At 46.6% G+C, this 27,075-nt stretch overlaps 1 protein-coding gene across 1 annotated transcript in view; it reads right to left on the bottom strand.

Annotated features, from left to right (window-relative positions):
- Positions 1 to 24,421, bottom strand: part of LOC126283971 (glucose dehydrogenase [FAD, quinone]-like) — a 153,806-nt gene extending 129,385 nt beyond the window's left edge. The window contains exon 1 of the mRNA XM_049982430.1: positions 24,146 to 24,421. The gene's annotated coding sequence lies outside the window, so the exon portion shown is untranslated. The remainder of the gene's footprint in view (positions 1 to 24,145) is intronic.
- Positions 24,422 to 27,075: the final 2,654 nt, after the last annotated feature.

The following is a 27,075-nucleotide window of genomic DNA, read 5'->3' on the forward strand; positions in this document are numbered from 1 at the left end:
TCAACAGCGTCGCCTGCTGTCACTCCACGAGACGTTGCGGGCAGGTTAGGGATTTAATCCAGGACTTTGGCGCAAGCAGTGGTAACCAGAGACTTTACGCTGCCACCCGTTTTGTCCCTTATGCATAAAGGCAGAGGGAAATCTGTCAACAGCACGCATCGTACCCGAACAGCCACGCATTCAAGTACTGGTCACGGCCGACGCTGTTTCACTTGGGCGCACTGACGGCAACGGGTGAATGCACCTCGGCACGGCTTTGGTACAGAATGCTTAACAGACCGGAAACGGTGGCCATCGCATGTCATGTAGACGGCTGAGAGCGATAGAAAACTTGCACCATATCATAGCGACAGTATCCAATCTGTGGTTAAATTGTCTGTGGTTAAATTAACTTCCTATGTTTTAAAAAAAACTGCTTCTTGATTGAAGTTTCAGGGTGCTTTGTAACTCTGGAAAATGTTTACTAAACATGGGGAAATTAGTAAATGAACTTATTTAAACTTCCGGAAAGATAGAATGAAGCTGCCAGATCAAAAAAGTAGAACAAGCAAAAGACATGTTCGTATGGCACTGTAACCCTGTACACATACTCCTCGTCGGCTGGTGTGTGAGTCAGTTTAATTGCAATTCTGTGTGACAAGTAGAATAGCCACCTGAGTGCATTACTATTATATATGATTAGTGTTGTTGCAAGATCTGACAGAGTATATAAAGGCTGTGAACAGCGTCACATGTTCAGCGATCGCTTTGAATGACAGGGAGATGCGGTGTACTCACGTGAGACGGCTTTATCAGCACCTGGCAACGCTTGAATAGGGCGCCTCCCAGGGTGTCACCACCGTGTTGTAGGCACTTCCAGTGGCGGCAGGAGGTTCCACGTGCCACAGACGCTGGCGATATGCCGGTTGTAGCACAGCTACTGGCAAGGTCACCCAAGCCAGACAGGTCTCAGTGTAGGGGCCTGACGAAGAGCGTCCAACGAGTTACAGAAGAGAGGCCTGTGCTTCCCCAGCTGTTGGGTACGAGTACGGCGATCTCGGGTTTCCAGAGCTAGGGAATGGCCAGCACAGCCAGACCTCCAGACGTTTTCTACCGTAAACTCTGAACATACTACAGGGACCATCGTTAGGTCCGGAGGTGGAACGTAGTGTGGTTTCGAGTAAGGGGGACACTTGGCTTCACCACCCGGACCGCGAGGTTGGTACACACCCCTATACAAAACCTTTCAACCTCAATATTAGCTACGTACAACGAGGTGAATGCTGTTTTGAGGTAAAACACTGGTGGACAAACTCTGGGCCATCTGCCGCACCCCAGTTGTATAAGGCTTGCTCAGGGACTCGGGGCTCTGCCTGGGTCAACATTTCTTTTCCTAGTGGCTCATGGGATTCCTGTGGATCATCCAGTATGGAGTAGGAAGTATGAGGTTTATAATGAGGAAAGAAAAGTTCAGGCAGTTGAAAATTACGTGGTGGATATGGGCGCTCAACAGTGTAGTCTTTAGCGCGAAACCTACGAGGCGCGTGCCCTGCAGTGAAGCTTTGAAGGTGTACAGCTTCCAGTCTTCGCTACTTCTTGTTCGCCAGCCCTTAAGAAGCCAGTCGCCAAGTAAGATCCCTCCACACAATCCCAGACCACAGATTCAATTACGAGTACATGCACTTGTACATGTGGGATAAAAGCAACACTCGAACGCGAAATCATTCGGAACCCGTCAACAACGGAGTTGGAACGTCAGCCGCATATCACCGCACACCACCAGAAGTCCAATAAGCCGTTCTCTCTACTCGTGCAAGTAACTCCTCACGTAAGTACGGAAAAAGACCACACGGAAAGTAATTCGAAATCGAAGATAGTGGCAGCTAAACTTTCGGATCACTGAGTACTCTCCCTTCGCGATGGTGATTGTACTATCGAGGATATTGAAAGCCACATGGAGGAACTGTAGAGCCGGCCACCATCTGACGTTTCACCTGACGGCTCGGGTAAATCACTGCTGCCGAGGAATGCCAAGGATATCCATCTTTAATAAGCGATTCCCACAGGGACTTAGTTTTGCAGCGGAACTTAAATGGGTATAGATTGCATTTGGAGAATAACTGTTCCTGACCCAGGGGGAAGCACCAAGAGTAACAGCCAACCAAATAGCGGACCAACTCGTTCTTAGTGGGAAAACGAAGACTCCAGCAAAAACCATCCCAATAAGAAGTGGCGATAGTGAGACGAGCTACTACAGCCGTCCATTTACCATCGAAGAGCTAGAGTCCGCACTTAAATCTCTGAAACCTGGCAAAGCAGCGGGGCTAGACGACCTTAGGAGTGAACAGATCCTTAAATTTGGCGAGTACACGAAAAACTGGCTGCTCCTACTTTTCAGTAACTGTACCTGGCTAAACAACATCCCGAAAATCTGGAGAAAGGGCAAGGTCATAGCCATTCCAAAACCAGGCAAACCATTGGACGAGCCAAAAAATTTCAGACCGGTAACATTACTTTGCTGCTTGTACAAGGTGTTCGAGCGCATACTGCTGAATCGACTTGTGCCTAATATTGATCATCAGATAATTCCGGAACAGGCAGGTTTTCGCCCTGGGAAAACTTGCCCTGGACAGGTTTCGAATCTTACCCAGTTCATAGAGCACGGGTACGAGAAGCGTCTAATTACTGGAGCCGTACTTGTCGACCTCTGATCCGCATTAGACACTGTACAGCACAAACTGCTGCTCACTAGAATATACGCTATGACAAATGATTTCGGGCTGATACAAATTATATCAACTCTTCTCAGCAACAGACGGTTCATCGTAAACCTAGGAGGGAAGCGAAGCCGATGGCGTGTCCAGAAAAAATGGACTATCCCAAGGCAGTATCCTCGCACCCACTCTTTTCAACATTTATGTGAATGATCAACCAGTTGCACCAGGGACTAGGAGCTTTGCTTACGCGGACGATCTTGCAATAGCCGTGAAGGGTCGGAACTTTAACGACATAGAAATTAGTCTTACGAATGCCCTCAACGGTCTAACGCCATATTACGAAGCCAACTGCCCACGCCCGAACGCAGCAAAGACATTATCCTGCCTATTCCATCTTCGAGACCGAGACGCCTAACATACCCAAAACATCACGTGGAACACCCAACGGATCGCGTTCAGCAGCATTCCTTGTTACTTAGGCGTCACCCTTGATCGCACACTTACTTACAGACATCATGTAGACAAGGTCAGGAGCAAACTGTCAACAAGAAACAACCTCCTGAGTAAGCTCACCTCCACAAAATGGGGTGCCGACCCACATACTTTACGTACGTCGGCACTCGCACTCTGCTACTCGGTTGCTGACTACGCTGCCCCAGGTCAGCGCCTGCGAAACGAGTGGATCCTCTGCTGAACGATGCCTGTCGCGTGATCACGGGATGCCTAAGACCCACCACGGTTAGTTGCATGGCTCCAGCCAACATCAGACGAGCTACAGCAAGCGAAGCAGAGCGCCTCAAGTAGCTGCGCGGCCGGCGCCATCCTCTCCTCGGACAAAACCCTCCACACACACACACACACACACACACACACACACACACACACGCGCGCGCGCGCGTGTCTAAAATCGACTCGGAGTTTCCTCACCTGAGTCCAACAGCTCGAAACCTCAAAACAAAAGGCCAGATTGTCAAAATGGCAAGCAACACTGCCTACGGGAGACCAGGCACCTCTAATCTCCCCCAACGAACTATTGGCCTCTGGATGTGAACTAACATGGCCATTGTGGATAACTCTGAACCGCCTACGAACTGGGGTGGGCAGACGCAACGTAAACACGTGTGAGTGGGGACACCAGTGCGGGCAGCCCAGACAGTGGGCCACCTCCTGGAGTGCAGCAACACGGGGGAAGTGTGCAGGGAAGCGGATCTGGCAAACGCTACGGCAGTGGCCGTTAAATGCGCTCAACTTTGGCGGGACGTCATATGATATATATACACACACACTATGTTTGTCTTTATATTGTAATGGGACTCCCCATTTTCGGTTTGTTCTATTCATACATATGTGTGTTGTATTTGTATTTGTGTTTATATGTAATATGTGGCTTGTCTATGGCTTGGACACGATTAAATAAATAAATAAATAAATAATAAATCGTTCTGAATTTACTTACACGAAACTCATCGTAAAGTCTCCGACACTTAGGCGTTAAGAAGCCACCACCCCTACAGAAAGCACGACGTTACTGTGTACAGTGCCACGGGAAGAGTGGCTTTTTTCGCCAGGAGAAATGCGACTCCTCTCCTGTCCCCCTTAACACGGCCATACAAGCAATTGCAGTGGAAGTTTTCCCATGTGTTAAAATCATAGTGTGTTCTTTGTATCTTCCATGTTATGGTCTGCTGGATACAGATGCAACTCTCCCAGGCTCTCGCCTGCCTATTCCTCTTCTTGGGTGACTTCAGTGCACGCAGTGTGCTGTGGTACCAATTGCTCCAGGGATCGAATTATTGAGCGCCTTGTCCATACACAGAATAACTGCATTTTGAGCTCTGGTGAGATGGCACACTTTTTCATGCCTACCGAGGAAACTTCAGCCACTGAACTTTGTTAATTACAATTAGGAAATTTTGCAACAAGTCAGAAATTTTTTAGAAATGATTTTATTGTACTGTCAGACGGTAGCGTTGATTTCTTGTTAAGTTTTACATTTATGTCCTAAAATTTAACCAAGTTTTTCTCCTTACGTAGTTAAAAACAGGTTTTACATTGTACATAAGCTCTTTACACTGTACTTAATCGCTATCAAGGTTCCGGTCAACAAAGTCGTATCCACCACGCTGGAGGACTGCCGTGTAGTGCACAACGAACATCATAAGCCGTTCACATCTGCGCCTGCCATCTAAAAACAAGTAATGGACTCCGTCACATTGTGGCAGTCTTTAATATATTATAAACTGCTCCGCATGTGGGGACAGCTTTCGTCCGCACCCATGACATTTGAATGCTGACTCTTGATGACCATCCCTGCAACATTGTGTCATTCCTCCCCATTGCTCTGAGAGTATCAGCAGCCGCAGTAGGGGATTACCGACGTATACGCAGGCTACTGTTAACACCACAAGACAAACTGCTGTGTTTGGAGGAATACCGTGACCGGGCGCATGGACGGCTGACAAATGGTGTCGCGTTGTGTTGAGCGGTGAATCGCAGTTCTGTAATGCTCCGAACGATCGTCGTCGGTGGCTATGTCGGCGATTCCTCCAGTGTTTCGGCGAGGCAGCGCGTCGTTACTTCTGACGTCACGGAGTGAAAAGCCACCGTATGTGACACCAGGTAACGACTGGTTTGAAGGAACTCCAGCCGACATCCTGCATCCTCATGTGTCGGACAGTATCGTGGTGACATTTTTCAGCAGGAGGTTGCTCGTCCATACATGTCGTGTGTCTGTCAACTGCCTGCGTAATGTTCAGGAATTATCATGGCTGAAAGCGTTCATGTGTCGCCTCACTGACTGCGACAGGTCTGAATCCTTGCCGGCACACTGACGCTGAAGTGCTGCTGATGAGACGCCTCAACCATTCCCCGAGGATTGTCTGTTGCAAAAAGATGATGACTAGGCAAACTGATCATGCCAGTTCTGGCAAAGGTTGCTTCTTCGGTAAGGAAGACTGATGACAGAAATCCCATAACTGTGGTGCAAAAACCACCGACAAATACCTTCCCATAGAGGGAAATTCGCTGCTGATAATCGTTGCACCCATTGCAGGTTATGGGGATAGTAGCGGTTATCGTGCAAGATACACAAAATCAAACTTTGGTTTACAACATGTTAGCGGGCCACTTGCCTGGATCTCGTACTAGGGTTCATCACAATATCTTATAGTACCCGGTCCTCCAAATCTGGGGTTCGCAAAGTCCGGCGTTTCCCTACACGTCCGTCTATCTGAAAATACGCACGATCAGGTTGGCGCCCAAAAAGGGCTTCAAATGTTGTTGGTGTCTGTGAGGGTACTCGATTTAGTACAGCCCTTGGCCTCACACAAATACCATCTCGGCTTGTTCCCGACATGAATATCGGACCATTCTGCTGTTTACAGTACGATGCGTCTATCACACAGCCTGCAACACATACAGAACACACGGCACGTGGACAGAGGAACGTCCATTCTTCAGAGCCATCTACCGTGGCAAAGATAAATTTCCGGACACGTGTTCATAGTAACTTTTTTTGCTCCTTTTCGAGTCAGCAGTCCGTCCGTGCAGTTTGTCACTTTAGTTAATATACACCCTGTATGCTTATCTCGTAAGAAAAGAGAAGGTGGGATCTTAGTATGGAATTCTGTAACACTGCCTGTCTGTTAAGATTGTTAAACTTTTCTATTAGACTCTCTCGTCAGTCATAGACACCGATAACCATTCTTACCGTCCGTTTTTTATACTTTGGTAGTTTGATGGGTCTCGTATACTCGTTTAAATCCGTGTGCCTGCCGGCCGCTGTGGCCGTGCGGTTCTAGACGCTTCAGTCTGAAACCGCGTGACCACTACGGTCGCAGGTTCGAATCCTGCCTGGGGCATGGATGTGTGTGATGCCCTTAGGTTAGTTAGGTTTAAGTAGTTCTAAGTCTAGGGGACTGATGACCTCAGATGTTAAGTCCCATAGTGCTCAGAGTCATTTGAACCATCTGTGTGACGCACCTGCTACCTTGCCTTCCGCAGGCAATGTTCTGCTCCACTGAGATCTTTAGGCGCGGTTCGGGAATCAGCTAGCAGCTTTAGTCCCATAAATGCTTCTCTCCTTCGGTACAAACTTCAAAGAATCTGTCCTCCATACTTCGGCGGAATGAAGATTCATTCCAGAGAAATGACGGAGTCCCCAACCCCACTTAGCAGTAAGGTTGTTTATGGACTGAATGTGACACTGTACAGTGGAGTGTAAGTTGCTTTGAATTTTCCTAACGGTGCGGTACTGCCAGAACTGAGGTCGTGAGAGGGTATCGTGAGACGTCCATGTATAGCTCAGTCGGTCAAAGCATTGGTCGCAAAGGAAGGGTTCAGGGTTCGAGTCCCGGTACGGAAGTTTCAAAACAGTGCGCTGCGGAGTCAATGTTTCGCTCTACGTATTTAAATTCCAAATTATATGCCCTCGTGTCCATAAATCATTTTTAATTACGCACATTTAAGGCTTGTAGGGCTACTTCGGTTCAAAATAGTTCGTAAGGAATGATATTGAAGCTGGAAGGAGATATAAGGGAAGATGGATGTGTATATACTCGTATATATAGTATGTGTACAGCATCCCAAGAGAACAGACACTGTTGAAAGTAGCCTTGAACAAGCGCAAAGTGGACTGTTCATAACGAGACCGTAGGAGGAGGAAGGGAAAACACATTGAGAGGAGGTGGTTATGCCGGGAAAAAAACCTCGTGCCTCAAGGCGCCGTGGAACAAAAAACATGAAATAACAGTTCAAGTGAAGGAAGGGATACATTCTGAGAAGCGGCAGTGACGTAACTCCTATTTCTACCAGTAATTCGAATCTCCTCCCATTTCCTGTCGAACAACTTTCTAGAGACCTAAGTATGCAACGTACCACCTAGCTTAAGTGTTGCATCAGACACAAACGTGTTGTCGAATAACTCTTCGAATTGAAACAAATTGCTAGTGGCTTCCACCCGGCTGATTTTTTTCCCCTGTAAATTCAAACATTACAGTGCGTTCAGTGTAAAAGTAGTAAGTAGGAAGGGAAATAGAAAATAGCAGTATAGCTCTACGTGATTTAATGCAGATGGTGTTAGTAGTAATGTCGTCCTTCTGGGATACTTGTATACAAAAGCTTCATCATGCGCCAGGTAAGCTGACGGAACAGTTATGCCGTTCAATTAACTTGCCTTAAATTCAAAATTATTAGCCTCAGTTGCGGAGTTACCTAGATTTACCTAGGTTTCAATTGGGATAACCCAACCTTCTTCAGAATTACACTTACTAATGTTTGTTCATAATGGACATTGTCAAACTTTATGGACAAACATTAGTAAGTGTAATTCTGAAGAAGGTTGGGTTATCCCAATTGAAACCTAGGTAAATCTAGGTAACTCCGCAACTGAGGCTGTTAATTTTGAATTTAATATTATACAGTTGCTGACAGGGCCGCGAAATTCTGAAAGTAACTTGTCTTAATGATGGCATTTCTCTTCTGATATACTTCACATAAATTGTTTCTAATAACTGTACAATAACAGACGGCAGCTTGTGGTCTCTGGGGACAGTAGTCTTTCAGAGATAATCTTGTCACTGTTAAATCTGTCAACATCGTCACGTGCAGTATGCCATGTGCCTCGTCGAGGGCACATCACACTAGTTTTCCGGTATGCGGCAGGTGGCACACAGGATGCGTTAAAAGCTTCCAGCGGGCACGTGTACACGATATGCGCTGTGAATGCTGTGCCGCCTGCGTCGTGGAAACCCAGCGGGCTTTTGGCACCCGCATGACAGAGTACGAGCGCCATGTTCGGCTGGGGCAGCACAAGAGATCGGCGCTAGCGCAGCACCACCGCCATTGTGGGTAGGCTGTTAATTTTCAGGAAGCACAAATACTTGCGAGACTGGTGTAGACGCGTCCTCGCAAAATAAGAGGAGCAGCCTGACACGAGGAGAGAAGGCAAGACGGCTGCGGACCTGAGACGACGTGACTGCCGGAAATGGCGATACGGCGGGCCGCGTGTGGTCATAGGGCAGCGGCTGGTCGGCTGAGCAAACAGCGCGTGGGCGACTGGCGTCGTCCGACCGCTACTAATACCAGGGAAACAGGAGCCCAAGATGGTGGTGGTGGTGGTGGTGGTGGTGGCGGTGGCGGTGGCGGTGGTAAGTTCCTGTTGGAACAAACTGCTGAGGCCATCGGTCCCTAGGCTTACGCTCTACTTAAACTAACTTTCGCTAAGGACAGCACACGCACTCACGCGCGATGGAGGACTCGAACCTCCAATGGGGGGAGCCACGAGAACCTTCGCAAGGCGCATCAGACTGCGCGGCTACCCGGCGCGGCAGGGCCCCAAGAGCTTGTCGCTGATTCGTAGCAGGTCACCAGTTACCAGCAAGCTGTGTAACCCCCCGACCGGGCGAGGTGGCCGAGAGGTTCTAGGCGCTACAGTCTGGAACCGCGCGACCGCTACGGTCGCAGGTTCGAATCCTGCCTCGGGCATGGATGTGTGTGATGTCCTTCGGTTGGTTAGGTTTAAGTAGTTCTAAGTTATAGGGGCTTGATGACCTCAGATGTTAAGTCCCATAGTGCTCAAAGCCATTTTTTGCCTTTCTAGAGCAGATACAGCTCATGAATGCCTACCTGTTACACTACTGTCAAGCAGAAAACCTTGCCTCGGTTGTCTCGTAATATAGTTGGTTGGTTGAGGGGACCAAACAGCGAGGTCGTCGGTCCCAGGTGGTTAGGGAAGGATGGGGAAAGGATTCGGCCGTGAGCTTTCGCAGGAACCATCCCGGCATTTGCATCAAGCGATTTAGGGAAATCACGGAAGACATAAATCAAGGTGGCCAGACGCGGGTTTGAACCGTCGTCCTCGCAGTCGCTCGTTATTTAATTCTTGCGCCACTATTTCATAGCAATTCGCTTGTATAACATCCTTGAAGAACATATCCACTCTGCTGTGAGCAGGGATTTATTGCAATCGATCTCACTCGTTTCTAGCAGATTACTCGAGTCCGAATGAAAACTTTAGCATTTGCGTTTGGGCATGTCAGCTTCGCAGAATGATGTGATGCACACCATAATGTGTCTTAGTGAAGGAGTAATAAGCATATTAAAAACAATGAACAGACTAAGCATCAAAACTATGGACAACATGAGAAGTGGGCTGCTGTAAGTGGGTGGACAATGTGTCGCTGAAGCTGAAAAAGCTGCTGAAAGCATGACAGAGGAGGGCAAAATAACAAAGAAAAGGAAGAACACTAAAGATGACGAAAAGGTCACTCGGAATCAGCAAGATTATGAGGTTGAAATGTTTTGACTTCTTAATCATTGAGAAGAAAATGACATGCAAATCTTTATTTTCTATTTCCCGTAATCAACGCTTTTGCATATTTGGGTATCATTATCTCATCCAATATTAAAGCTACAGAAACAGAATGTTGCATGAATAATAACATAGTGCTCGCCTACACAGAGAACCACACTATTCATCAATGTGTTAAATATTTTAAGCTGGAGCATGTCATTTGTTAAATTATTATGAGAATAAATAGGTTTTGATCTTTTATTTTGAATAATGTAGAAATACAGTGTACGCAAAATAAAAATCTCACGTAATTCAGAGGGGGCAGAGATGTGGAAGGTGTGCACTGCTTAAGGAGGGGGTGAAGGAGGAAGGGAAAAAATCCGTTCAAGGGAGGTAAAGGAGGGGAGAGGTACCCCTGATGGGCAGAAGGTGTGCTTTAGTGGAAAAAGTCTTCACTCCACTTTATATTCGAGTTCTTAAATTTTTTCCCACTTAGAGGTCACAATATACTAATGACCGGGTTGAAGTTACATTCCAATATACGTATTAAACGTTTTGAGTTACTAAATTTCAAAATAATTGTAAAAGCTACAGACCATGACGTCCAGGTCCACTTAAACTACTGGTTAAACGCCTCACCCGGCCGTCGCTGTACTCGAAGCCTGAGATCATCTGAAAAGAGGCAACATCGCGACTCCTCAGACCACGTTAGTACACATCTTCAGCCAGGAAGACGTGCACTGACTGTGAGGAATAGCCTTTTGCGAGGTATCCGACTCCAAATGTCGCTTGCATGCAGTTCCGTTAGCAGATTCCGCATGTGAAGTGGGCTGGGTGGGATGGACATGCATTCATTGGCAGCAGGAATTACTGTCGGGATTGAAACATATTTTCATTGGCAAGGCACGACATTCGTCTTCGGTTCCTTTCGGTTAGGAACACTTCAGTCACTGTACTTGTGCCACGTTATACAGCTGCGAATGGTACATAACTCCTTCTACACAACTATTGACAGTCCGCGTTGATACGCCAATGAATTGGGTAGCATCGTTCAGTGTGGTCACTGCCACGTCCAAACACCATAGTCCATTCCTGTCATTTTGTTACGTCTCCACAGCGATCCACCTTACTGCGCTGATTGCATCCAACCAACTGGCTCATACATGCTGCTTTACCGTCGTGGTTAACGTTAGTGGTGGAGGGTCACATGGACGCCTGAAATCAGTCACAGACGATTTACTGCTGTCTAGAGCGACCAGTGAGCTACTGTATTTGAGGTGGGGTAATAAACATTTTGTCCGGTTCATGTAGTTGTCTTCGCTGATAACCCTCGAAATAGCCCTGAGACTGATCCTTTATACCCACTGCTCTCGAGAGGAACACGGACAGCTATTGTCTGTTCAGTTCCTGAAGACCCACGGCGAGGAGCCGGACGACAGCCGCTGCTTCGAATGGCCTCACTCGGTACCGGCAGCTGTTCCCGTGCCGCCGCCCTGTCGTCGTGAGCGGTCGACAGTGTTTCGTATCGTAAACGAGAGCAGATGCATTTCAACATTTGGAGTTCGAGATCACGGAAATGTTACATGCATTTCAGTTTGGTTCAAATTTGATATGCCCATTGAAGAAAGTCTTTGCTTAAACACTTGGTAGTTGCTGCATAAATTAAATTTATTATTACGAGTGCTTAAAAGCCGTTTCATAGTACTAAAAACACTTAGATTTTTACCGCACACGTTCGATCCACTCACTTCAACAGTATTAAGGGTAGCATTTTTGCCTGATTCCGCTTACATCTGGAAATGTCGTCTGCTTGCTGATTTATTAAGACTTGAAAATACGGATGTCAAATACCTTTAATAATTTTAAACGAACTACTAACCCAGTGGCCAGATGTGATTGTTTCATATTTTGCCATACACGTTTATTTTAAGGCTAGCATTTTTGTCTAATTTCACTTACGTCTGCCGGAAATAAGTGAATATAATTCCGAAGACGCACGAGGCCTGTTCAAAAAATTGCGGAACTTTCTCCACAAAATTTTTCTGCGCTTATCTTTTACTTATTGTGCATGGTTTCTCTCGAAATACTCTCCTCCACAACTGATTGCCATTTTCGCTTTCGGAAGCAGTCTTCGTACACCTCGTGCTGGATCGCGCGAAGCGCTGTCTGCGAAACTTCCTTTATCTCGCCTATCATTGCAAATCTTCGTCCTTTCAGCGGGGCTTTCAACTTTGAAAATGAAAGTCCACAGGGGCCAGGTGTCGAGAATACAGAGGATGAGGCAATGCAGTGTTTTTTTTTTCCTGGAACAGTCGGACACCAACAGGCATGAATGTGCGGGTCCGTTAATGTGATACAAGGGCCATGACTTGTCTCGCCACATGTCAGGCCTTTTTCTTCTCGCATTTCCTCGTAGGCGTCCCACATGTCACGACAGCACCACTGATTAACAGTTTGAAGGTGTGGCGCGAGTCAAAGAAAGCTATCAGTATGGGTTCGACATTTGGACTGACCTGACGAGCTATTTCTCGTTTTGGAAGTTCATGGTAAGTAACTATGGGACCAGACTGTTGGGGTCACTTGTCCCTAGGCTTACTCACTACTTATTCTAACTTAAAGTAACTTACGCAAAGGACAATACATACACGCATGTCCGAGGAACGACTCGAATCTATGATGGGGGAGCCGCGCGAACCCTGGCAAGGCGTCTTAGACCGCGCGCGCGCGGTTTTCGTCTTAGACCGCGCGCGCGCGGTTTTCGTCTTAGACCGCGCGCGCGCGGTTTTCGTCTTAGACCGCGCGCGCGCGGTTTTCGTCTTAGACCGCGCGCGCGCGGTTTTCGTCTTAGACCGCGAGCGCGCGGTTTTCGTCTTAGACCGCGAGCGCGCGGTTTTCGTCTTAGACCGCGAGCGCGCGGTTTTCGTCTTAGACCGCGAGCGCGCGGTTTTCGTCTTAGACCGCGAGCGCGCGGTTTTCGTCTTAGACCGCGAGCGCGCGGTTTTCGTCTTGGAGAAAATTTCCCCACCAACTGGATACATGTAGTTCTCATTTGCACTTTCCAAAAGTTCTTCACAGATTGCGAGGCCAAGAAGGTCTTTCTGATCTCGACTCGTGTGCCGTCGGATGAACTAGCCAGCAATTCCGTGTATTCCAAAGTACTGCCTTAGGATTTAATAACATGATCCAACTGAAGTGTTGCATTCTTCTGCAGTCTCTCGGACAATCAGTTTTCGATTGACACCCGCAGTGTCGTTGACGTTCCTGACACCAGCGTCGTCGGCACGCGTCGAAGGGCATCCTGAACGAGTGTCACTTTGAACTTCCGTCTGACAGTTTTTAAACCGTGTGACCTATTCTTAACACAGGCTTCCTGCATCTCTTGGTGTGTCTCTGTGAAGGTTTTCGTAAGTTTCACGCAAAATCTAACGGATACGCGTTGGTTCTCTAACTCTGCTATCTCGAAATTGGCAAACTGTGCGACGCTACGTTCTACTCAAACCAGCACTGAACGATAGCATACAGACATACAGCAATGACACTTCCGGCAGCTACATATTAAACACAGTCCTGTGCAAAGATGCCAACTTTCATTTCGCTCCAACACACCATTGGCGCGAAACGACGAATATTCCGGAATTTTGTGAACAGACTTCGTACACAGTGTTTGGGTTATATCGAAACAGCGACTTGCGACCGTCGCTGCGTTGCGGCTGTTTAGAAAGTGGACAGACAGTGGTTATCTGTTCAATGTCATGGAAAGGCACGTGGCTCTTCCGCTGCGCTTCTTAACGGAAATACTTGCCTAATGACAGAATTCATACAGTCTCTCCATAGACAACTACATGACGGAAATCACCATTGGCCAACTTAACACTCATAACAGCAGACTTGTGATGCAGGAGTTACGTAAGGAAGTGGAAGAGAGGAGACTAGATGTGGTCTGTCTGCAAGAGCCGTTCTCCCTAAACGGGAAGATAGCTTTCACAGCTGCGACCTGGCAAGTAGTCAGCAGAAGAGAAGACCCAAGAGCGGCAATAATTATTACTAACAAACTTATAAGGGCTACAGTCCTAACGCAGTTTACAACCAGCCACTGCAACGTTCTGGAGCTGCAGTCTCCATCAGGAGCTATTGTCGTTATCAACATGTACTTCCAATATGGTGATGACATCGAAAGACACCTGGCGCACCTCACCACAGCTATCACGGCGTTGCGGGGGCGGAAAGCATTTGTAACTGCCGATATAAATGCCAAATCCCCCCTATGGTACAGCGGCACCAGGGACCTTAATGGAGAGAAGGCAGAAGAGGCCATCATAGCCTTGCAGCTTGTGGTGGCTAACAAGCCAGGCAACCCTCCGACCTATGCGGCGGGAGGTGGCCAAGGCACAAACATCGACGTGACCCTGGCTACGCCTAGTGCTGCACACCTCATCCAGCAATGGAAAGTAGTGGAGAATGCCACTACAAGTGATCATAATCTCATCACTTTCAGCATTGGAGACGACGAGAGCCGCTGGGCCATGGGGTGGGAAGTACAATATGATTACAAAAGAGCTGACTGGGAAAGACTTGCTAGGGAGTGCGACATTCCTCCGTTATCAGAAGGTGACGAACACAGAGACCTTGACGTTGACAACAGAGCCGAGGAACTGGTGAAAGTAATAACTCGAGCGGTCAAAGCCGCCGTACCTAGTAGGAGGAGGGCCATGGCGGCCTCTCCGTCACCATGGTCTGCTGAACTAGAAGAGATGCGCCGGTCGGTCAGAAGGTTCAGGAGGTACTACCAGCGCAGTGTCGTCTGGCTAGAAAGACAAAGATGGCTGCAGCTTTACCGGGAAGCCAAAGATAACTTCCAAAAACAGCTACGGGAAGTTAGAACAAAGAGTTGGAACACTTTGTTCTGAACCAACTAGCACTAGACCCATGGGGAGTTCCCTACAGGCTTGTCCGGAAAAAATCCGTCCTCCGATGGAGCTCTCAACCGTCAGGCATGGGGACCGGATGACGGGGTCTTGGCAGGAAACTGCTGAGGTCCTTCTCCACTCCCTGCTGCCTGATGACACTGCGGATGAGACAGATGAACAACGGCAGCTGCGGGAGAACAACAACAACGCATATGAAAATCATACGGCAGTTTACCCATTCTCTGAAGAAGAGGTAGCTGCCCATATAAACTCCCTGAAGAGAGGAAAAGCTCCTGGGCCAGACGGCATTGTGGCGGAGGTGGTGCAATTCCTGGCCCCCCAGATAGTCGCCCCTCTAACTCATCTGTACAACGAATGCCTCAGGCAGAAAAAGTTCCCTCGAATATGGAAGAGGGCAAACGTTGTAATTATAAAGAAAGGAGCCGAGAAAGACCCAGCAGAAACAAAATCTTACAGACCTATCTGCCTGCTTGACCTGCTTGGGAAGGTTCTGGAGAGACTTCTGGCTGACAGACTGGCTGCGCACCGAGTGCTGTGCGGAATGAGCAGCAGGCAGTTTGGCTTTAGGCCTGGACGATCGGCATCTGATGCAATCGCCCTGGCAGCCGAGGTCTGCGGCTCTACCCCGTACAAGTACGTTGTTGGCATCATGGTGGACATAAGTGGCGCCTTCGACAACCTGTGGTGGCCTTCGCTCTTCTCCTGCTTACGGGAGAAGGAGTGTCCAGGGCCGCTATATGGGTGTCTGAAGAGCTATTGCGAAGATCGGGAGGTCTGGCTATGATCTACTAGCACAAGAGTAAGGAAAACTATCACAAAAGGTTGTCCCCAGGGTTCCGTACTGGGTCCGCTGTTGTGGGACATCCACATGGAACCCTTACTAGACACATTACAGCAAAATGATGAAGTGATGAAGTGCTGGAGGTGATAGCCTACGCAGATGACCTCCTCCTACTGGTCGGCGGCCGTAGCCGAGAAGACATAGAGCCCAAGATTGAAAGAACAATAAATACATTACAACTATGGTGCTGTAACACGAAGATGAAAATTTCACCGGCTAAGTCTACATACCTTCTTCTGAAGGGACAATTAGCTCGCAATCCAACTGTCAGGATAGATGGATCACCAGTTCTCCGGGGACGTGAGACTCGCTACCTTGGTATCATCATTGATGAAAGGTGGTCTTTCGGTAGACACATCGAAACCGTAACTCAAAGAGCCCTACAAGTACTCAACAACCTCATATGCCATTGGGCATAAACGGTTTCATCTCCCACCACATCTCATCAAACTCTATCACAACAGCATACTCACATCTATTGTGGGTTACGGCTCGGGGGTCTGGGCCCACAGGCTCACGAGGGTGGTGCCCGCCATGACAGTGAGGAGAGTGCAGAGAAACATGATTTTGAGATCAGTGGGGGCATACAGGACTACACCGGGAGGAGCCCTGTTAGTTATAATGGGGCTCTGCCCCTTGGATATCAAAATTCGGGAGCAGGCCGCTTGGTACTGGGCTAAAAAGGGGAATTTGGAGAAGACTGAGGAAATTCTGGGCAGCAGGAGCGAAAATAAAGAAGAGATCAGGCAAAAAGGGGAGCTGCTACGGCAACATTCGTGGGAAAGTGAAGAAACAGGGCGCCGAACCTTTGAGCTCCTACCAGATGTCAGGGAAAGGATGGAAATGTCACATTTCGATCCATCCCGGGGACTCATCCACTTCCTCACTGGACATGGACCGTACTCGACATATCTATGTCGATTTGGTAAAAAGGCGACACCTGCGTGTGGCTGTGGTGTTCCGGAGGGTACTCCTGACCATGTAGTCTACGAGTGCCCCCTTTTCAATGATGTGGCCTCAGTACTGCGTGACCAACTACCACACAACGACACATATAGACTAATCAGACATCGCGACACTTTTCATACCATCAATAAACTGGCTAACGCGGTATCTCAGAAAGTCCTAAAGGAGTACCTGAAAGAACTATAGTAGTACAAGAAAGAGATAAACCAGGACACAGATAGAGTTCGATACCCTACTCCCAAACCGCCTGGGCGCGGAAAGGCCGACTTCCTCAGTCTGAATCCGCTGGGGGAGTGGGGTGCAGCCTTACTGAATTGGAAATCGCACCGGACTTGACATTAGGATAAGTTAGTTGTAGGACTTAGTTTTTAGATATTACTATTAGTAACCTGCAGCGATTACCATCTCGGCCTGCCCAGTGTCAGGGGCACGCTCAATGAGCAAGGCTCTATAGTAGGTTTATATAAATTAGCTGACACAACTGTAACGCTGTAGGATTAGTAACTAGTCTTAAGATTAAATGTTTGTAGTAGACTAACAATAATGTTGCCCATTGCTTACTGTTCACTTATATACTAACTAGTTACTACATAGGACTTAGAATTAGCTGCAACTAATATCTTTGTATAACTATTTTGGCCCACTAATCACATAAGGCAGTGGGATAGATGTATAATTTACATTCTTTCTGGAAATAAAGAATTAAAAAAAATACTTGCGACAAAGGCACAGAGCAGTTTGTGATACCTCTGCCCTATGGCGTTGACTCTTCACCTTAGACGAATCTCCGAAAACTGCGAATGTGATACACTCATGAGCAAGTGAATGAGGCAGCCGAGCGGAGAGAGAGAGAGAGAGAGAGAGAGAGAGAGAGAGAGAGAGAGAGAGAGAGGCGCGCGATGTCGGCGCGCGCGACCGCAGCCAGGCCGTTGGTGCGCAGCGCACGGAAGATTTCATCTCAGATCTTCTGGCACTGGGCTTCCCGCGTGCACTGTGTCTAGCGTGAAGTGTAAGTACTTGGTGACGAAGGCGTCGTCGTCGTCGACTATGGCGGGTTACACTAGCGAACAGCTCAGCCACTGGACAGCAAATAGCACGCCACATTAATATGGAGGAAAACAACAGTTGGGCAGCCACAGCATCCAGAACCATCTTCTTCTTACGGAAAACAGAAGACACCACCTCAGTCGTGTAATACCTCTGATCATTGCACGCCTCAGGGAACCAACATTAATACTTGCAGTGGAACACTGTTAGTGGATACTCGAAGCGTGGAAAAAGGTTACCTGGGCTGACGAGTCGTGATGCGTGCTGCTACATGCTTACGGCGGCGTACGAGTACGTTGAAAACCAGATAGTGCGACTGATCCTGCTTTCCAACAGTCCACCGTACATTCCGTGGTGACGGTATTGTTTTGTTTTGTGGCGAATTGTTATGTGGAATTAAACGGAGCCTCTGATACGCCAACTACCCTCTTAGCCGCTCCCGTGTGTTAGCTTAGGGCTCTGCGCAGGTTGCCTGTAGCTTCAGTAGGACAATGACCCGCTCCATTGCAGCCGAAATGTGACAGAATGGTTTCAGGAATTCTGTACGGACAAGGGAGTATTACCGTGACCTCAAAGAGCCACCCTGACTGCATACTTTAAAAATCTGGGGTGCCACTGAATGAACTGGCGCGCTTTCGACCGCTCCGTTCCGTCTCCGTCACTAGTACGCCTCGTTGATCGGTCATGTGTCACTGTATTTCTTCAACGCTGTTGGTACCTCACTTAAGTCCATGGGACGAGGTGTCGCCGGGGAGAAGACGGTGCTACTCGCTGCACGGTACGTGACTGATTCTGTCGCACATGAGCTTGAGTCTCGGTGTTGCTTAAGTCAGTTGATGTAGAGAACGCTTAATCGCTTAAGTGTTGGAAGAGCTCCAGATCCGAAGAATGGAGTGGCCAGCAAAGCCACCCGATGTTCACCCCATGCCACTTTTACAATACTAGCTTAAAGCCAGCTGTTTGTCTCGCATTAACTGTGTGGTCTGCACAGATTGTATTGGTCGCCTCTCTTTAATCGAATTTTTATGTTTACAAGTTGGTTGCAACGGCTTCTAATCTTCTCACGTCAATTAAGGCCATAGAAGCATCGTCTCTGAACAAACAGCGATTGTGATAGCTGAGTCCAAGATTTTTTTGTTTCTACGCCTTCGGCGTTCTTGTGGAGATAGTTTTATAAAAACTTCCATCTCCTTACACGTATTTCTTTTTGTCTAACCGTGAAGTGAAATATCATATTTCATAAATTTAGCTTTTTTTAATATAATGAAATATTTTCATAAAAAATTTCGCCCCTTGTTTCACTCCTTTAGGAGTCGAATTTCAAAACACTTGTTTCTTAATTTCTAACACAGAAGCCAAATACAAATTGTCTTAAATTTATCTTTCAAAATGCTCTCATAATGAAACAATATCATAAAACTCTTCATCTATCTCTCTGTCCGTCTCTTAGAGCGTTGAATTCCCAAAACCACTGAAACATGAATTTTTTTAAAATTTCTGACTAAGAAACCAAATACCAGTTTTTTAGTTATATCTTCCAAACTGCCTCAATAGCGACATATTTACAAAAGGCCTTTCATCCCGTATTTCAGCCTCTTGTTAGTGGAATTTCGAATAGTCCCTTCTTAAACAATACCTGCAGTATAAGACATACAGCCTGTCCAAATTTCAAGTTTCTATGCTTAGCGGTTTGGGGTGGGCAATGTCGAGTCAGTGAGTCATTCAGTCGGGACATTGCCTTTTATATATAGAGACTGCTCGATGAACGAATCGAAGGGCAGTCGAAATGCTATACAACCTCAATTATATCAAGGAGCGCTGTTGAGGTGTTTGTCTTTTATGTATTCCGTTTCATACGTCACCTGGTGATCGGGGAAGGCTGCATTGTAGAATGTGGTTGTCGCATATGAGGCAAGTAAATGTCAGAAAAAGAATTTTAAATTTGCGTTATTAAAATTTGTCATTAAAAATTTTAAATATAAGTTACACCTAAGAACAGCAGTAAAACTAAGGAAGATACATATAGGCAGTCCAAAAATTTAGTGGTAATGGAAACCGATATAGCGTAACTTAGTGGGAATAGGAAACGAAAATTCGAAATTTAGGAGGATGTGAAACTTGAGAAGAAACGGCCGCCCACGTTTCGCCGTAGTTCACGGCTCCACGTCTCTTCCTCGCCGTGGCGACAGGGAGAGCGAGCAACGGCTGGCATTCCGGATTAGGCGATCGACTGTGTCCAGATGGAAAGAACAGCCAGCATGTTCGCCTGAATGACCGTGAGAAAGTGAAACCTGGTTGGCAGGACGGAGATTTAAGCCGTATCACCCCGAAGAGGAGTCCGGTGTGTCTGAACACAGCACAACCTCGCTCGGTATCGTCGGTGGAGACGGTTTTTTTGAGTAAAGTCGTCTCGTGCCCAGTGAGCGGCATCGGGCAGAGCTATCCTGGGTTCGAACCACCTGTGTAGTGCAATGCTATTCGGCGTGATCATCGGACTCATTACAGCTGGGCTGCAATCGTCAGTTCCTCTATTTTCTCGGAGTTAAATGCTCGTGAAATGTATATCTCCCGATAACATTTGTTTAGTTTTATGATCTTCGCCGGCACCCTTTGTATCCAGTGCTTTTTTTCTGTCACAAGGAAACCTCATCTTTAGAATATACCATTATTGTTGTAGCTACTAATTTAAAGTCATGAACTTCACTGAAAACTAGCACTTAGTTAGTAGGGGCGTGAATCAGAAGAGTGCCTGTTTCCTCCGTCATTCACTTCATTTGCTTTCTCAGTTCTCGTCTAGCGCAACGCTGGAATGCTTTCATTACGTCTGCTCCGTTGAAAAACTCTACCGCCAGAGAGACGGCCTCTTCCAAAAAAAAAAGTGTTGCGCGTAATCTCTGTGGAACGCCGAAGGCAACGTGGTCACAGACAGCGAAAGTCAGCGCCAAGTGAAATGCACCGTAAAATAAAACGGCGGAGTCTAACGTCCGGTGTTGCTTGGAACGTCCGAACTGTAGTCGTCAGGGTTGCCAATAAGTGGGTGGTAAGATTTCTCCACAGTAAAAGCTTGATTCACTGGGGGGGGGGGGGTTACATTTAAAGTACGTTGAAGGTTCAGACGAGTCATGGAAGAGAGAATATAATCGCTGATGTTCGTCCGCCATGGAAAAAAATTTCTACAAGGTTATAAGTAGTGCCTGTTAAATGAGCTACGGAGAAACATGGTGCTTTCTCAACAGCGAGTTCGTAATGGCTATCACTGAGGTCCACAAAGCGTGTATTTTCATTGACGACTACAATGGACACGTTCAGATGTTAATGACACTACTTCCTCACCATCATCGTCGAGGCAAGCTACTTTTACCAAATATATACAACATTCTTCCGTAACTGGTTTTTTCGTGCTGGGGCCCAAACCTTCCAGAATTCTGTTAAAAGAATTAGTGGTAATGTTGTGACAGTTATCATGTAAAATTTTTGTAGCATATTGTACAGTATTAAGGAGTATATCTTATATGAAAAAGAAATCTCGATTACTTTCACACTTCCTCTCAAAGTTGGACTAAATAATGCTAGATAACTTTATGTTGTCAGTAATCATATTTCACATATTGGTACCCAAACTCCTCGTTAAAATAAGCAGTGAGTGTTTCTTTTTTCGCGCTCCTACAAAACTAAATTGTGCTTGATTTCTGGATGGAACTGATACTTGAGTGACGGTGTCTATGCACACCGCCGATCTTACACTGTTCGCCGAACAGGCGTAGACAATGCAACACTGTCCTTTGTGTCTGCCCAGTGCATTCATTTCTGCGTTTTCCATGATTGTATCCCAGTATTCCGTTTATGAAAGGAAGAAACGTGCTCTGCTTTTTTATATTCCTTGTTCGAGGACAGAACGGTTCATCTGGAACGGACACACAGCAGGTTCTTACACGCATTTCTCTCTTCTAGTTCACCCATAGAGTACATCCATCAAGTCTGGTAACGAGTCCTACAATATTACGCGAAACACTCGTATCAGAGTCTCAAGATATTTAACATTAATAACCATATATCTATGACACTTCGTCATTTTAATTTTCAGTTGTTCCATTACTCGTACTCTCTGGTTTCACTATCATTACGTATTAAGGACATGGCGTAATCTTTTATTTAGCAGTGTAAGCCTGTTCTTACTAAAAATGACGTGCTCCCACGATTATTTACTGATCTGTAACAAGATGGTGACTTTAAATCTGGCATTTCGTGCGCAGGAGATATTTTTCTTAAGTTATGGCCAACTTGGATCTTCACAACATGTTGAGTGTCCTGCAGTATATGTTAAAGGCGTAAAATAAAATACCTGAAAATGGCATAAAAGGCCGAAACCTGGGTTGTACTTAAATTAACAATAAAACAGGCGGTGTGTTCCTTAAAAAAAACTCATCATCGTCGTTACACAACGAATCCTGGATATCTCAGCAGTATTAAAAGTTACTCTAACTCCCTCGCAGGTAAGGTGTTTCTTCTCCAGAAACTAAAGACACAGTGCATCGCTTTACTGTTTTTCGGGAAGTTCATCTCCGAGTATCTAGTATTCAGGTTGGAAGTTGAAAGAGTTGAAGAGAGACTGTAACAAACGTTACTGCGTGTCTTCTCAAAACTATATTCATTGCAATGTATCATTACAACCCGGAAACACCGTAACAACTATATTTGGAAAGGCCGCGTGCAGAGTAGCGGTTTTGAGGGGGCTCCTGTTTCAGCAAGGAGCATGGGGTAAAACGTTTTTGGTTCAACCCAGACCAGCGACCATTTTTACAGCCATTCGAACGTCTGTCCTGTTGTAGGTGTATTACAGTATATTAAGTGTGGTTTGAAAGATAAACGTAAGCTGACGTCCAGGAAAATTGAGCGAATAGATAAATTTGTTTTGCAAAAGAGTTTCTTTGGGCTGAAATTAATGCTAAACTAATGGCACCATTTGTGTATGCGGCGTTCGAATTTTACGTGCAAAAACAGTTACCCTTAAATAACTCGGGGCTGTAGCGAGACTGGTGGTTAAAATTCGGTCCACGGGTGTATCGGAGCTTGGTCTAGTAAGATTTTTTAAAAAACCTTACTTCGTTGAGACTTCACGTCCAAAACAAACCATTTGTCGGATGTTTCTCAAGCACACCTCTTGTGTTCTTTAAACTTGTACGAAATGGTTAAAACTGTGCACGATGGTAAATAAAAGGAAAAGGTCAAGTGGATTTCTTTTATCCATTAATCCTTATACGTTGTCGATATACGATGGTTTAAAGTCGCGCTAAATGTTGCGCGTAAAATCCGTTCTTCCGTGAAATGAATGCGCGAAAACGTTTTAAAGCGAATCCTATGTATCAGAGTGCATTCTTACCACAAAACTGAAAAACTCGCTTTCAAAAATATAGCCTCATTCGGATTCCACACTCTGAGTTTCTTACGCGCGCCACTTCCTTGAGACTTAAACCTGGATCATCAAAAATCTACATCGGTTGTCAAGCTATGGCGGTCTAGTGTCAAAACTGTGGTAGAGTAAACGTTGGGAACCAGAATTAATAACTCCTGTCGTAGCAGAAAAAAAGCGAATATGTCCTTCGGAGAGTTTTAAATCAAATCATCTTGACATAATTACCCTTTTTTCCGTATTACCTACCTTCACAGCACCGTGAGTTCTCTTTGCTGATAGGTGTTCGCCCACCTGCACCTTGCAGTTTACAAGCTAAAGTCTCTCATCCTGAGCCCAAGATCCAGGACGTTCGCCAGCCATAGTGAACAATACACATCATACGGCTGAAGAGCATACATGTAATAGCTAAAAAAGATACTCTGGGGAATACAATTTATGGGGATCGATTTATGCCTTGGGGGGGGGGGGGGGTGGAGGGGAATTCTGAAATAATTTTTGATTTACACCCTGGACTCGCATTCGGGAGGACGACTGTTCAATCCGCGTCCGGTCATCCTGATTCGGCATTTCTGGGATGGTTCCTTTGAAAGGGCACGGCCGACTTCCTTTCCCATGCTTCCCTAACCAGCTGGGACCGATGACCTCACTGTTAATCAGCCAACCCACAAATTTTTGATTTCCACCGGTGGCCGAACGGCACAGTAACCCCAGGTTCGGTGTGGGGCGGCGGAGGGGTGAAGTGGACTGCGGTAGCCGTCGTGGGGTTGTGGACCACTGCGGCTGCGGCGGGGACGGAGCGCCTCCGTTGTTCCTAAGGCCCCGGTTAACATACAATACAATTACGTAGCACAAAGGAATAGTGATGGTAGGTGTTTGGAGTAATATTGTCCCGGAAAAAGCGGACCTGGCAAACAGGTTGCGCAACTCGTGGCGGCAGTGTTGTCGTATAGGGCATTTACTCACCGTAAGCACCGCCTACCGTTTCCGCTCTCCTCTTTGCTCTGCGCTAGCGAGGATTTCGCCAGCTCGATTCTCTGCAGAGCGGCAGGTGGAGCCCACGGGCCGCGTGCTCCTGGCCAGCAGGTCGGCTGCAGCGTTGGATGCAGCAGCCAAGGTTGCCCGGCGCGCACTGCGGGCCGGCTGGCGGCGCGGGCCGTCGCCGGAGCTGGAACGTGGCCTGGAGTCGTGCTGGAGGAGGAGCTGGCGGAGGCGCGACCAGGCCGCTGCCCGCGGAGCGTTCACCCCGCGACGCGTGTCCTCGCGGCCTTGGTCCAGCTGGTTCTGGAGGCGGTCCACCCGAGGTTTCCGCGTCGCCAGCTTACGTAAAGCACAACCGAGGAGGTGTCAGGCACACGGGGGCGACGAAATGTCTCCGTAGCACTCCCTCACCACAAGAACGGAGAGGCTCGTCGGGCATGTGATTGCGCGTTCTGGTGTAACAGATCGACGTACAGAACAGGCAAAAGGGGTAAAAAAGGTTATCTATAATTTGTAGAGAAACGAGGCTGCTGTTGTGAGACTCGAAGAACCTGAAAAGGGGCATAGTGGGGAGGATGTGGGCTATCCCGCATGTTATCGTTGGGTATAATCAGTACCCTCTGAAAGAAGCAAAGGAAAATATGGAAACAGAATTGAAGTTCAAGTAGAACAAATAAAACGATGAGGTTTGCTGATGAGACTGCAAGTCTGCCAGAGACGGCAAAGGATTTAGAAGAGCAGTTGAATGCAGTGGGTGGTGTTTTCAAGAGAGGTTACAAGACAAACATGAACAAAAGTAACGCGAGGGTAGTGGAATGCTGTCGATTCAAATCAGAGGGTGCTGAGGGAATTAGATTATAAAATTATACAGTAAAAGTAGTAGACGTCATTTGCTATTCGGACAGCAAAATATATGATGATGACAGAAGTAGAGAGATTATAAAATGCAGAATGGTAACAGCAAGAAAATAATTTGGAAACAGAGGAATTGTTAGCATCGAATATATATATATTAAAGTTTTAGTCATTTGTCTCGTGCCTAGCTTTGTACAGAAGTGAAACGTGTAGAATAAACAGTTCGGACAAGAAGAGGATTGAAACTTTTGAAATGTGGTGATACGGAAGAATTCTCATCATTTGATAGGTCGATCGTAAAAATTATAGAGAAGTGCTGAATCAAATGTAGAAGACAATAAGTTCATGGCACAACTTGACTAAAAGAGGGAATCGGTAGATACGAAACATCCTGAGGCATCAAGGAGTCGTCAGTTTGGAATGACGAGAAGTGTGGTGACTAAAAACTGCAGAGACCAGACCAAGGCATGAGTACATTATGTAGGATACAGTAGTTTGCAGGAGATGATGACACTTGCAGAGGATAGAGGAGCGAGGGGAGCTACATCAAACCAGATTTCGCACTAAACACAATAACAGCACCACTCATCAATGGGGACTATATATATTTTAGAAAGAATGCTATAAAACTTACAGGCCAGAGCTTGTCGGCACTAACAGCAGTCCGTACATTGAAAACAAATTAAGAGCCGTAAAACCTCCTCCAGCATCTCGTAACGAACTGGAATACTTCATTTGCTGAGAACGGTATAAAATCTCTTCTATGGTCTTTTGCACGACTTGAAGCTGCTCTTTGTTGTTGTTGTTGTGTTACTTAATCCGTATGACAGTATGTGCTGGTTGTACTATACACGTAGACATGGTCACGTTTTGGGAAGAAATGGAAAACGAAGTTAAACCCGCCAAGTGTCGGATAGCACATATTCACCTGCCCATCCTTCATAAGACTGTAATGTGAGAAAATTGTGGACAGGTTTTTAGCCCCCATCCATCCGACTGAACTCAGAGAACGTCACGTCCACACGGGACACTGGCGTAGTCTGGTGACGAAGTTGACAGGTACACGCATTTCCTGCTATCTTCGAGGGTCGTCGTTCTTAGATGGAGGTTTCTTCGAAGCCCGAGCTAATCATGTAGAACAATAAATACTTAGTCTAGGTAGACGGCAAGATTTATGAGCGAACAGCTGTACTTTTCTTAACGAATGTATGTTCACAGGCGCATGTGTTTCCTGTGAAAGCAGTAGTATGCAGAAATCCTTAAAAGCTAGCTAGCTAGCTGCTTACTTAATCTAAATTTTGTGAAGTGGCAGGGAAATACGTAATCTAACAGAAAAAGTGAAAGACTCAGATTGGAGGAGGATTTGAAAAGCTACTTCAAGGGACGAGAGGAGATCTGATGTTATTTTAGTGATTATAAATTCGGTTCAAATTTACATATATCTTGGCAGTACGAGCCCAGTTGTCAGTATTATATTGCATCCCATGTGGGCTAACTGAATGCACTGATTCGATTGGTACATCTACATCTACATGGATACTGTGCAAATCACATTTAAGGGCCTGGCACAGGGTTCATCAAATGGTGCAAATGACTCTGAGCACTATGGGACTTAACATCTATGGTCATCAGTCCCCTAGAACTTAGAACTACTTAAACCTAACTAACCTAAGGACATCACACACATCCATGCCCGAGGCAGGATTCGAACCTGCGACCGTAGCGGTCATGCGGTTCCAGACTGAAGCGCCTAGAACCGCACGGCCACACAGGCCGGCTGAGGGTTCATCGAACCACCTTCACAATTCTCTACTATTCCAATCTCATATAGCGTGCGAAAGAATGAACACATATATTTTTCCGTACGAGCTCTGATTTCCTTATTTTATGTTTGTGATCGTTCCTCCCTACGTAAGTCGGTGTCAACAAAATATTTTCGTGTTCTGAGGGGAAAGTTGGTGATTGGAATTTCTTGAGAAGATCCTTCGCAACGAAAAACGCCTTTCTTTTAATGATGTTCATCCCAAATCCTGTAACATTTCTGTGACACTCTCTCCCAT

The sequence above is a fragment of the Schistocerca gregaria genome, chromosome 8 (assembly GCF_023897955.1).
Source record: "Schistocerca gregaria isolate iqSchGreg1 chromosome 8, iqSchGreg1.2, whole genome shotgun sequence".
NCBI classification, from domain to species: domain Eukaryota; kingdom Metazoa; phylum Arthropoda; class Insecta; order Orthoptera; family Acrididae; genus Schistocerca; species Schistocerca gregaria.